Source organism: Scyliorhinus canicula, chromosome 8 (genome assembly GCF_902713615.1).
Source record: "Scyliorhinus canicula chromosome 8, sScyCan1.1, whole genome shotgun sequence".
NCBI lineage: Eukaryota > Metazoa > Chordata > Chondrichthyes > Carcharhiniformes > Scyliorhinidae > Scyliorhinus > Scyliorhinus canicula.
The window spans coordinates 122,046,400-122,058,486 of record NC_052153.1 but is presented as its reverse complement, the minus strand read 5'-3'; the positions used below and the strand labels follow the sequence as shown (position 1 = coordinate 122,058,486).

The following is a 12,087-nucleotide window of genomic DNA, read 5'->3' as shown; positions in this document are numbered from 1 at the left end:
GGTCAGCATTTGAAGATTGGGCTCGTTCTGGGCGGAGTACACCCCCCCCCCCCCCCCCCCCAAACACTCTGACCAAGTGAGCTGGGAATAATAATATATTCCAATGTCGTTTATTTTGGAACGGCTGTGTAGACACAGGAACCGGTGACGAGGTGTACAATAACGTGGAGCTGGCCCAGTAAATTCAAAGTCTGAGGAGAGGCTGCTGCTTTTTATTGCTGTCTGCAACTCCCATTGGACCATCTTGATACATGGGCTGGGGGTTTAAGTATTGTAATCCCGAATGGGCTCGTTTTTCAGTGTTCATCGAGTAAGATAGTAATTCATGATCGTTAATTTGAGAGCAGCCGGAAGTGAAAAATAAATTGTGCATCTTACACCCTTGTATTCCTAACCTGTTGGCTACACTCAAACGCTGCATCATGGATATGATACGTAATAATGCTAAAAATATAATGCAGTTAGAACGCAATCAGTGAAATTGGTCATGGAGAAATGTGGCCTGTGGCTGATAGAAATAGTTATTTGTATGAGTGCACGTTAATTTAAAGGACAGAACACATCATTCGCCCTATCAACCAGCACTTGATCCTGGGCACGTCCTGTCAACCACACACTTTTTGACCACATTGCCCTAGATATAAAGAGGTATGCCATTTTTGTAATCTTTCTACATCTTTCTACCTTCAAATATCTCATTTGTTGAGAGGAATTTCGTAAGATTGGCTTATACATTTGACCTTTTGTGATATTTCTCTGGATTTCTAGCTCCAGAATGGAGTGTTTGAAGTTTAATTACCAAATAAAATCATAATTGAGGATGTCGCTGGAAGTATTTGGTGCTGGGATCATTCCATGTACAAGTGGCAGCTTGTAGATTCCTCCATTGTTAATCTGATTAACCAACACACCGTAAACTTTGCAGATCCGAAAGTTTCCTTCATGAGAATTTGTCTAGAATTGTTGAGTGAGGCTATGATAGTGCTGGTAGCGTCCAGCGTGACAAAACAATTTCTTCTGTTTTGATCTCTAAGATGTTAGTGGCATGTGAGAAGGCAGCAGAGTGAAGGTTAGACCTTCCAGGTGTTTAGTACCATTGGAGAGGAGTCTTTCCCCTAATATCAATCCTTGTGTGAAGTGAATGAATAAATTTGATTCTTCTGAAAGTTTAATGCTCATGGAAGTTCTAGACTAGCACTGTCTACAGTCTTAAAGTAAGACACAAAGGAGTGTCTGTAAGGGGAGGCTCTCCAATCATGAGAATGAGGTGTGTTTCCATGGATCCTCAGTGTATCCAATGGCAGCATGTTTACTGGGCTGATGCGGAAGAGCAGAGGAGTTTGGGTTTCAGTCTCGCAAAGCATTTAAATCAGCACCTCAATTGGATGACGGTGTTAAAAAGAACTAATGGAACATTGAGCTGCATGGCAAAAACGATAGAATACAATAGACTGAATTAAATTGGATTCAAATGGATTCAAAGTAAGTGTTTATGTAGCAAGGTAACAGTTGGAGTCCTGGGCATAGGTTTGGATCTTAACATAGGAAGGATCTTAAGTAAATGCTGATTTATTGGGATACCACCCAGTCTGAGAATACAAATAAAGGACTTGGAAAAATTGGGACTATTTTAATTTACAACAGAGAGAACTTTCATTACAACAGAGAAAATTAAGGACTGATGGTTTCTCTTCCCCCCCCCCCCCCCCCCCCCCCCCCCACAAAAAAAAGAACCTAGGCATCGTTGGCAAGGCCAGCATTAATTATCCATTCCTAATTGTCTTTGAGAAGGTGGTGGTGAGTCGTCAGTTTCAAACTGCTGTGCACTTTGGTGATAGTTGACGTGTGGCTTGAAGGGGAACTGGCAGGGTGTTGATGGCCTCATGCTTTTGTCCTTGGTAGGTGAGGTTACAGTTTTGGGAGGTGCTGTTGAAGAAAAGTTGGTGCTGCAGTGCATACTGCAGCCATGGTACACCATCAGAGGAAGGATGAAATGAATGTTAAGGTGATGGATGGGGTGTCAATTGTGCTGAACCAAACTATTATTCCTAGCTGCTTTTGAGCTTCATAAGTATAGTTGGAGCTGTACCCAAATGGAAAGTGTTGCATCACATTCATGATTTGTTCCTTGTGAATGGCTTAGGGGAGACTGGGAGTGAATCACTTGCTACAGAATACCACAGTATTTATATCATTTGTCCAGTTTGGTTTCCTGTCAATGGTGATCGACCAAGATGTTGATGATGAAGGATTTGGCAATGGTAATGCTGTTGAATTTTCTCTTGTTTGAGATGGCCATTGACTGAAACTTGTTTGGTATGAATGTTACTTGTCACTTATCAGCCCAAGCCTCGATGTATGTGGGAAGGTGCAGCTTCATTCTGAGAAGGTGCTAATGATACTGAACACGGCAATCATAGAAACATAGGAAATAGGAGGAGGCCATTTTGCCCTTCAAGCCTGCTCTGCCATTCATTATGATCATGGCTGATTTTCCAATTCCGTAACCTGTCCCCATTATTACTTTACCCCCCCCCCCCCCCAATATCCTTTGATCCGTTCTGCCTGAACTCCCTGAAAACATATAATGTTTTGGCTCAACTGCTTTCTGTGGTAGTGCATTCCACATGCTCATCACCCTCTGGGTGAAGCAATTTCTCCTCATCTCAGTCCTAAATGGTTTACCCTGTGTCCTTGGTCTATGACCCCCTGGTTCTTGACTCCCCACCATTGGGAAGATCCTTCCTGCATCTACCCTGCCTAATCCTATTAGAATTTTATAGATGTCTTTGATATGCCCCCTCGTTCTTCTACACTCCAGTGAATATAATCCTAATCGGCTCGATCTCTCCATCCCAGAATCAGTCTGGTAAACCTTCATTGCATTCCCTCTTGAGCAAGAATACCCTTCCTCCTAAGGAGACAAAACTGCACACACTATTCCACCTGTAGCCTCATAGAAGCCCTGTATAATTGCAGCAAAGTATCCCTGCTCCTGCACTCCAATTCTCTCGCGATGAAGGCCAACATACAATTTGCTGCCTTTAACGCCTGCTGCACCTTCATGCTTATTTCATGTTATTTTTCTTAAAATATTTTTTTATTCTCCTTTTTCACATTTTCTCCCAAATTTACACACAACAATAAACAATAATCAGTAATGAATGTAATGTCAATCCCCATATAAATAACAACGATCCCATCCTCTCACCAAACCACCCCAACATTAGCCCCCATGTTATCAACAAATCACAGAAATGAATCGGTAATCACCCATCGTCACCATTAACACAAGTCCTTCTCCTCCAACCCTCCCAGTCCCCTAATGTTCAGTGTGATCCAATTCTCGAAAGTGCATAATGATTAACGCCCATGAATTGTAGAACCCCTCCATCCTTCCCTTGAGTTCAAATTTGACCTTTTCAAGCGTCAAGAATTCCAGCAGGTCCACCACCATGCCAGGGTGGAAAGGTTGATCTCCACTCTAACAGGATCCGCCTTCGGGCGATCAACGAGGCAAAGTCTCGGACCTGCATGTATCTAAATATTTCCCCCTGCTCCAGCCCACACTTCGCTCCCAGCTCTTTCAATCCCGCAAAATGGCCCCCAAGAAACAAATCTTTTAGTGTCCTAATTCCTTTCTTCCCCCATCTCCGAAAATCTCCAGCCCACTTCCCTGGCTCAAATCTATGGTTCCCCCGAATCGGCATTTCCCTTGACCCTGCCCCCAACCCGAGGTGCTGTCAAAACTGCCTCCAAATTCTGGACTCCCTGAGTACCTCCCCGGGACCGTCGGGAGTGGTGCTGTCGCTAGCGCCTACAATCCCGACCCAAACTCTCCTCAATTCTGACCCAGCTCCGTACCTTCTCCACATTCGCGCCCAGTAATAATACGTCGGGTTCGGAAGACCCAAACCCCCTGCCTGCCTTCCTCTCTGTACTAGCACCTTTTTAATTCTGGCCACCTTCCCTCCCCATATGAATGAGGTAATCATCCCTTCAATCTCTCTAAAAAATGCCTTTGGCAGGAAAATCATCAGGCATTGAAAAATAAACAGGAATCGCGGCACCACATTCATTTTACCCGCCTGTACCCAACCCGCCAGTGACAGAGGAAGACCATCCCACCTTGCCAGATCAGCTTTCACCACCCCCCCCCCCCCCAACCAAACTAGAAATGCTGTACCTATGGAGCTCCCCCCAATCTTGAGCAACCTGCACCCCCAGGTATCTAAAGTGAGTCCATGCCTTACAGAATGACAACCCCTGCCCCCACCCCTGGCCAAGACACCTCAAAATATTCACTCTTATCTCGATTTAATTTGTACCCTGAGAAAGACCCAAACAACCGAAGCAGCTCCAGTATTCCCCCTATTGACATACTTGATTCCGACACGTATAATAACAAGTCATTGGCATATAAGGACACCCTATGCTGTATCCCCCCCCCACACTATCCCTTTCCATACCCCCAAACTTCTTAATGTGATGGCCAATGGCTCAATCGCGAATGCAAACAGCAGGGGGGACATAGGACATCCCTGCCTAGACCCACGGTGGAGAGAAAAGTATTCTGAGCTGATATTATTTGTGCAGGCACTGGCCCTCGGCTCCTTATACAATAGCTTTACCCTGTCCACAAATCTGGGTCCAATTCCAAACCGCTCTAGAACTGCCATCAAGTACCCCATTCAACCCGGTCAAACGTATTCGCGGCGTCCAATGCCACAACCACCTCTGTTTCCTTCCCCTCCATCGGTACCATAACCACGTTCAATACCCTTCAAATGTTCAAAAAGAGCTGCCTCCCTCTCACAAACCCCGTCTGATCTTCACCTATCACCTTCGGGAGGCACTCCTCTTGCCTACCTGCCAGTACCTTCGCCAATATCTTTGCGTCTATGTTTAAAAGTGATATGGGCCTATACGACCCACACTCTGTCGGATCCTTATCTTTCTTAAGTAACAGGGAAATCGAAGCCTGCCCCAAAGTTTGTGGTAGCACCGCTTCCCTATCACCTCCTCAAACATCCTCACCATCAGCGGTCACAGCTTATTTTTGAATTTTTATAATATTCCACCGGAAACCCATCCGGCCCTGCCATCTTCCCCGACTGCATCCTCCCAATCGCATCTTTTACCTCCTGCTCCACTATTGCCTCCTCTAATGTAGCCCTGTCCCCCTCCCCTCACCTCGGGTACTCTAGCCCATCTAGAAATTCCTGCATCTCCCCGCCTCCCTCGGGTGGCTCTGACCTGTACAACCTCTCATAGAATTCCTTAAGGACCTTGTTAATCTGATCTAGAGCTACCACCAACTTCCCTGCCCTGTCCCGCACCTGGACAATTTCCCTTGCCGCAGCCTTCATAAGGAGCTGGCCCGCCAACATATGGCCCGCCTTCTTTCCATGCTCGTAAGCTGCCCCCCTTGCTCGCCTCAATTGGCATACCGCCTTCCTGATAGATAGTCGGTCAAACTTAGCCTGGAGATCCTTCCTCTTTTCCAACTGCGCTGGGTCCCTATCTTCTGCACACCTCCTGCCTACCTCCAACATCTCATCTATTACCCTCTGATGTTTCAATCTCTCCTCTTTGTCTAGCCTAGCTTTGAACGAGATCACCTCAGCCCTCACCGACCGCCTTTAAAGCCTCCCAGACAATTGCCTTTGGCACCTCAACCGTGCAGTTAAAACCTATATATTCCTCAATTACTTTTTCAATTTTGTCACAGAGCCCTCGGTCCCCCAACAGTCCATCATCTAACTTTCACCCTGGTCTCTGAACCATCCCCTTCTCCAGTATCATATTCACCCATTGCGGAGCATGATCTGATATTGCAATTGCCAAGTACTCCGACCCTTTAACCCCAGCCAGCAGCGCCTTCCCCACCATGAAAAAGTCAATCCGCGACACCTTATGGACCGCTGAGAAAAATGAATACTCCCGCTCCCTCGGGTGCAGAAACCTCCAAGGGTGCACCCCTCCCATTTCCACCCAAGCCCATAAGCCCAGCCAGCCCCCCCCCCCCCCCCCCCCCCCCCCCCCCCGACACGAGACCTGTCCAATTTTGGCTCCTGCGCCAAGTTCCAGTCCATGCTTATTTCATGTTTAATGCTATTCCCAAAATCACCACTGCAGTTTGGGGGTCTACATACAAACTTACTAATGTTTTTTGCCCCTTGGTGTTTCTCATCTCCACCCATAGAGATTCTGAGTCATCGGAGCTAATATCCCTCCTCATTATTGTGTTAATTTCCTATTTAACCAGCAATGCAACCCAACAGCCTTTTCATTTTTGTCTGTCCTTCCTAAGTACTGAATACCCCTGGCGTTCAATTCCCATCCCTGGTCCCCCTACAACCAGATTTCCATAGTCCAACAAATCATGTGCGTTTACACCTATTTGTACGAGTAATTCATCCAATTTGTTGTGAATGGTCTGCATATTAAGCACCTTAAGGCCTGTCTTTTTAATATTCCTTGTCCTGTTCCCATTATTTTTCACTGTGGCCCTGTTTGATTCTGGCCTTGATTTCTCTATTCCCCTTTCTGTCTTTTGTTCTTATCCATGTTTTCCCCTCCTCTGACTCCTTGCATAGGTTCCCATCCCCCTGCCAATTGAGTTTAAACCCTCCCCAACCACTTTAGCAAATACTCCTCCTCGGACATCAGTCCCGGTCCTGCCCAGGTGTAACCCGTCCAGTTTGTATTGGTTCCACCTCCACCAGAACAGATCCCAATGTCCCAGGAATCTGAAACCCTCCCTGTCTCTTCAGCGATGTATTCCTCTGATATATTCTGCTATTTCTACTCTTGAGTAGCACGTGGTACTTGTAGAAATCCTCAGATCACAACCTTTGAGGTTCTACTTTTCAACTTCCTAATTCCCTATATTCTGCTTTTAGGACCTCATCCTTTTTTTAGCCTATGTTGTTCATACCAATGTGTACCATGACCATGTCCACCCCCACCACCCAAGAATGTCCTCTAACCACTCTGAGACATTTTTGACCCAAGCACCAGGGAGGCAACATACCATCCTGGAGTCATGTTTGCAGCCACAGAAACTCCTATCTATTCCCCTTACAATTGAATATGATATAACTATTGCATTCCCACACTTCTTACTCTTACAATGCGCAGTACGAGCGAACATATCTAATTCTGACCTTGTTAGCTCAGTGGGCTAGACAGCTGGTTTGTAATGCAGAACAAAGCCAACAGCACAGGTTCAATTCCCGTACCAGCTTACCTGAACAGGTGCCGGGATGTGGCGACGAGGGGCTTTTCACAGTAACTTCATGCTTGTGACAATAAAAGATTATTATTATCATTATTAATCTAGGAAAGTTATTGAAGGTGATTGGGCCTCCGCACTACCCTGAGGAGCTCCTGTTGTGATGTCTTGAGGCTGAGATGGTTTGCTTTCCATGAACCAGCCAGTGGAGCATTTTCCGTCTGATTCTAATTAACTTCAATTTTCCTTGTTGCCAGGAGATCAATATCAGGGGCAGTCACTCTCAGCTCAGCTTTGAAATTCATCTCTTCTATTCATGCTTAAATTAAAACTGTAATGAGGTCTGAAACTGAGTGGCGTTGGCGGAACCCAAACTGAGCGTCAGTGAACTGGTTATTGCTGAGTAACTGCTACTGAATAGAAAGATGGACGACACCTTCTATCCCTTTTGATGGGTTCAGAGTAAACAAATGGGGCAGTAACTGCCTGGTTTGGATTTGATCTGTTTTTGTTGACAGGACATATCTGTGTTATTTCATCTTGTTGGGCAGTTGTCAGTGTTCCAGCTGCTCTGAAACAGATTAACGAGGGGCACAGTTAGTCCTGGAGTACTTCACCCTTAAGTATAACATCCGCGATGTTGTGTGGTCCTGATATGGCCACCTCCTCTCCATTAGTTGTTACCACCTTTCCTACTTGTGGCTCTACTGAAGAGCTTTGATCTAATTCATCCATTGTGGGATCATTTCTATAGCATGAGGTTGCATCTCATTTTTAGTTGTCTGATGCTGCTTCAGTCACGCTCTTCTCTACTCCTTATTGAACCAGAGTTGGTCCTTGAGCTTGATGCTAATGGTAGAGCAAAGAAAATACTGGGCCATGAGGTTACTGATTATGATTCAACACAATTCTGGTGCGCATGGCACCTCAAGGATGTTCAGTTTGGAACTGGTAGATTTATTCTGAATCTATTCAATTTAGTATAGCGGTATGGATGGAGGGTATAATGTCAACAATCTGAAGATGAGACATTGTCTCCACAAGAACTTTGTGGTGCGTTCCTATTAGTCCTATCGTGGGCAAGTGCATTTGGGACAGATTTGCTGGCGATGTTTAAATTTATGAAGAGATGGTACAAAATAGTTGGAGATATTGTTCATGATTGAGGGATCTGGAATGTTACGTGTGAATATAAGATTAAATACATAAAAGTTAGGACATAGGAGCCATTTTGTTTTAAATGAGTGTTTTGAGGCTGTGGAATGTACTGCTAGATTTAATGAGTTAATGATTGAACCAGAGACTATACCAATGTTTGAGGAGGGATTGAATCGGTAAGGATTGTATTCAGTGGAATAATAAGGGGGATCTCATAGAAACCTATAAAATTCTAATAGGATGAAATGGAGTAGATGCAAGAAGGATGTTCCCAATGGTGCGGCAGAGGTTAGCACTATTGCTTCACAGCTCCAGGGTCCCAGGTTCGATTCCCAGCTTGGGTCACTGTCTGTGCGGAGGCTACACGTTCTCCCCTTGTCTGGATGCTCAGGTTTCCTCCCTCAGTCCAAAGATGTGCATATTAGGTGGATTGACCAAGCTAAATTGCCCTTAGTGTCCAAAAAAGAATAGGTGGGGCTATTTGGTTATGGAGATGGGGTGGAGGTGTGGGTTTAGGTAGCATTCTCTTTCCAAGGGCCGGTGCAGACCTGATGGGCCAAATGGCCACCTTCTGCACTGTAAATTCTATGATTCTATGGTGAGTGTGTACAGAACCAGGGGTCACAGTCTGAGATACGGAGTAGAGTGTTTAGGAAAAATGCCTTCACCCAGAGAGTGGTGAACCTATGGAATTCGCGACCACAGAAATAAGTTGAGGCCAAAACACTGGGCGCGATTCTCCGCACGGGAGGGCCGGGCGAATCACGCCACGCCGCCCTGGCACCGCCGCGATTCTCCCACCCCCCTCAAAATGGCGTGTCGCGTTTTGCGACTGGCCGCTTGGAGAATCGCGGCTCGCCGTTTCTTACGGCAACTGGCGGTTCTCAGGCCCGGATGGTGCCAAACCCGACCGGTTCACGCCGGCGCCAACCTGCTCACTGCCGGCATGAACAGCGCGCGACCGGTGTTCGTGGGGCCTGTGGGGGGGGGCAGAGGGAGGATCGAACACCACGGGCGTGCTCAGGAGATGTCTGGCCCGCGATGGGTGCCCAACATGCGCATGTGCGGCTGACGTCACTTCGGCGCCGCCGGCCGCGTCATTCCCGGCGCGCCGCTTTGACACAAGCTTCAAGGCCCGGCGTGTGTAATTCACGTGCTGCCGCTCCTAGCCCCCCCCCCCCCCCCCACCGCCCCCAGGGGGTGGGGGGGGAATAGGGGGCGAGGAGCGGCCTCCGACGCCGGAGTGAAACACTCCGGGTTTCACTCCAGCGTCGGCTGTTTGTCTCCCGATGGGAGAATTCCACCCACTAAGTTTACATGAAGCAGTTAGATATAGCATTTGGGATGAAGGGGATCAAAATATATGGGGGGTGGTGGGATCAGGCTATTGTGTTGGATGATCATAATGACAGAGCAGGCTCAAAGGTCCGAATAGCCTCCTGCTCCTATTTTCTGTATTAGGAATAGGTTAGATAAGTGGATGAATGAAAGGAGAGTGAAGGTATATAGGAACAGGGTCGGCATATCGGATTAGGACCATGCCTTGGGGACCAAATGGCTTGATTCTGAATTGGATTTATGTGCAATTCTATGTACCATATCAGAAAGTAAGACTCTGTAACTAAGAATTCTGATATTTGGGCAGAAAGTAGCCAAATTTTACAGCATGTGAGAAGATTGTAGTCCAAAGATGTGCGGGTTAGGTGGATTGGCCATGCTGGATTGCCCGTAGTGTCCTAATAAAAGTAAGGTTAAGGGGGGGGGGGGGGTTGTTGGGTTACGGGTATGGTGTGGATACGTGGGTTTGAGTGGGGTGATCATGGCTCGGCACAACATTGAGGGCCGAAGGGCCTGTTCTGTGCTGTACTGTTCTATGTTCTATGTTCTAAGATTTGGCTTCTGAATCAGACTCTGCAGAACATGGACACTGAGGATTTGGTGATAAGAAAGTGGTTCTGGTGTGTGATTCTTTACTTGCAGTTGTGAACCAGGAATCTCAGATGCAGTGTGGTTCCCCTGGTGCCAGGACAAAGAACAGATGGAAAGAAAGCAGCAAGTGAACATGATGGTTTGTACTCTAACCAGTAGTATAGATTAAAATGTATCTGAGGTCTTGCAAAGGGAGTTTAAGCAGAAAAACAAAAATGCAAAGGTGATCTCTGGATTACTTCCAGTCCTAGCAGTGGGCAAGGGACTGTGGAGCTGGTGGAGGGAAGTGTTCACAGGATATAGGAAATCGGCAAGTGAAAGGGCTTGCCTTCACCTGAACCTGGGGAGATTTTAATTTTCATATAGATTGGATGAATCACATTGGCAAAGGTGGCCTGAAAGATGAAACAGGCTGTTTTAGACCTGGTGATGTATAATAAGACAGGATTAATAAATTACCTCATAGTAAAAGATCCTTAAGATAAGAGTGATCATAACATGTGGAATTTTACATTCAATTTGAGGGCGCAAAATTACTGTCTTAAACGAATGTTGTAATTGCTATTTATTTACATTTATGAAGACAGAATTGGCTAAATTGGACTGAGAAAAATAGGGTAAAAGGTAAGACGACAGGTGACTAGTAACAGACACTGAGATATTTCATGCCCTGAATTTTGCGCCCGTCAGGTGCGCACACTTGATGTGCCTGGAATCGGGCATGAGAATTGCTTCTGGCTGTGATCAGCCCCGGAACGTGATATCACACTGGCTTAGCCAATTAATGAGTAGCCAGTGTGAAACATGTGCCGAGAAGGCTTAGTAGTGGGTGGTTGCACTTCCAATGAGCTCCTCAAGGCAGACAGCTGCCGCGGAGACCCACAGTTCTCGACACATTAAACATGATGCGATGAGCTGTGTCCAGGCAACACATTCAAACAGCTGAACTCCAAAAGACCTCAGTCCCCAGGCACCTTTTAAAATTTTATTTTGGTCCTGACATTTCATCCCACCCTAGATCGAGCTAAAATGTGATGGCTGCCCGATCAATTGGAACACCAGCCAACTGTAAAACTAGATGGGATACGTGAAGGTGCTTTTAATTGATTCCTTAATGGGCCTAATTTCCCACTTAATTAGTGACGTGCATGCTTCCAACTCCCATACGTGCCCATTCATTGAACTATCACGCGGTGAAGTCTGGACCATGTTCGACGTCTCTTTAACGTGCTTCCAGGTCGGGCCTGTTCCCACCCAAGCAATGTAAAATTCTGGCCCATTACTCTCAACAAAATATACCCATTGAGAAAGAAAGACTCCACAAGAAAGATGTCCAACCCGTGATTAACTAAAGAAGTTAAGGGTGGTATTAAGTTGAAAGAAAGGATGTACAATGGTGCATGGTTGTAGCACTAAAGATTGGGAACATTTTAGAAACCTGCAAAGCTGGGCTTTGAAAACAATAAAAAGGGAGAAATTGAAGTTGGAGAGAAAACTAGCCAGGCCTACAAAAAGAGACAGTGAAAAATTCTACAAGTATATGAAAAAGAAAAGTTTAATAACACCGACCTTTGGTCCCTTCGAGGATGAAAGTGGGAAATTAGTCATGGGAAACCAGGAACTAGCAGAGACTTTAAAGAAGTATTTTGTGGACTCGACTTCCGGTCGGCGAGCGAAGCGGTCGCAGGGAGAGGGGCTCCCGCACGCGGCAGAAAGCAGGGAAGGGACCCCCCGGGCAGGCCGGTCGGCGGAGGAGCATCGGC

General features: G+C 46.3%; 1 protein-coding gene across 5 annotated transcripts in view; it reads left to right on the top strand.

Annotated features, from left to right (window-relative positions):
• Positions 1-12,087, top strand: part of macir (macrophage immunometabolism regulator) — a 36,686-nt gene that overhangs the window by 445 nt on the left and 24,154 nt on the right. Inside the window, exons 1-2 of one of the 5 annotated variants that reach the window (XR_005461628.1) lie at positions 107-648; positions 10,304-10,387. The exons of 2 other annotated variants lie outside the window; for them this stretch is intronic. The gene's annotated coding sequence lies outside the window, so the exon portion shown is untranslated. Of the gene's footprint in view, positions 1-106; positions 649-10,303; positions 10,464-12,087 lie in introns of those variants that run through there. 2 more of the 5 variants (XM_038805162.1, XM_038805163.1) reach the window with 2 other exon arrangements.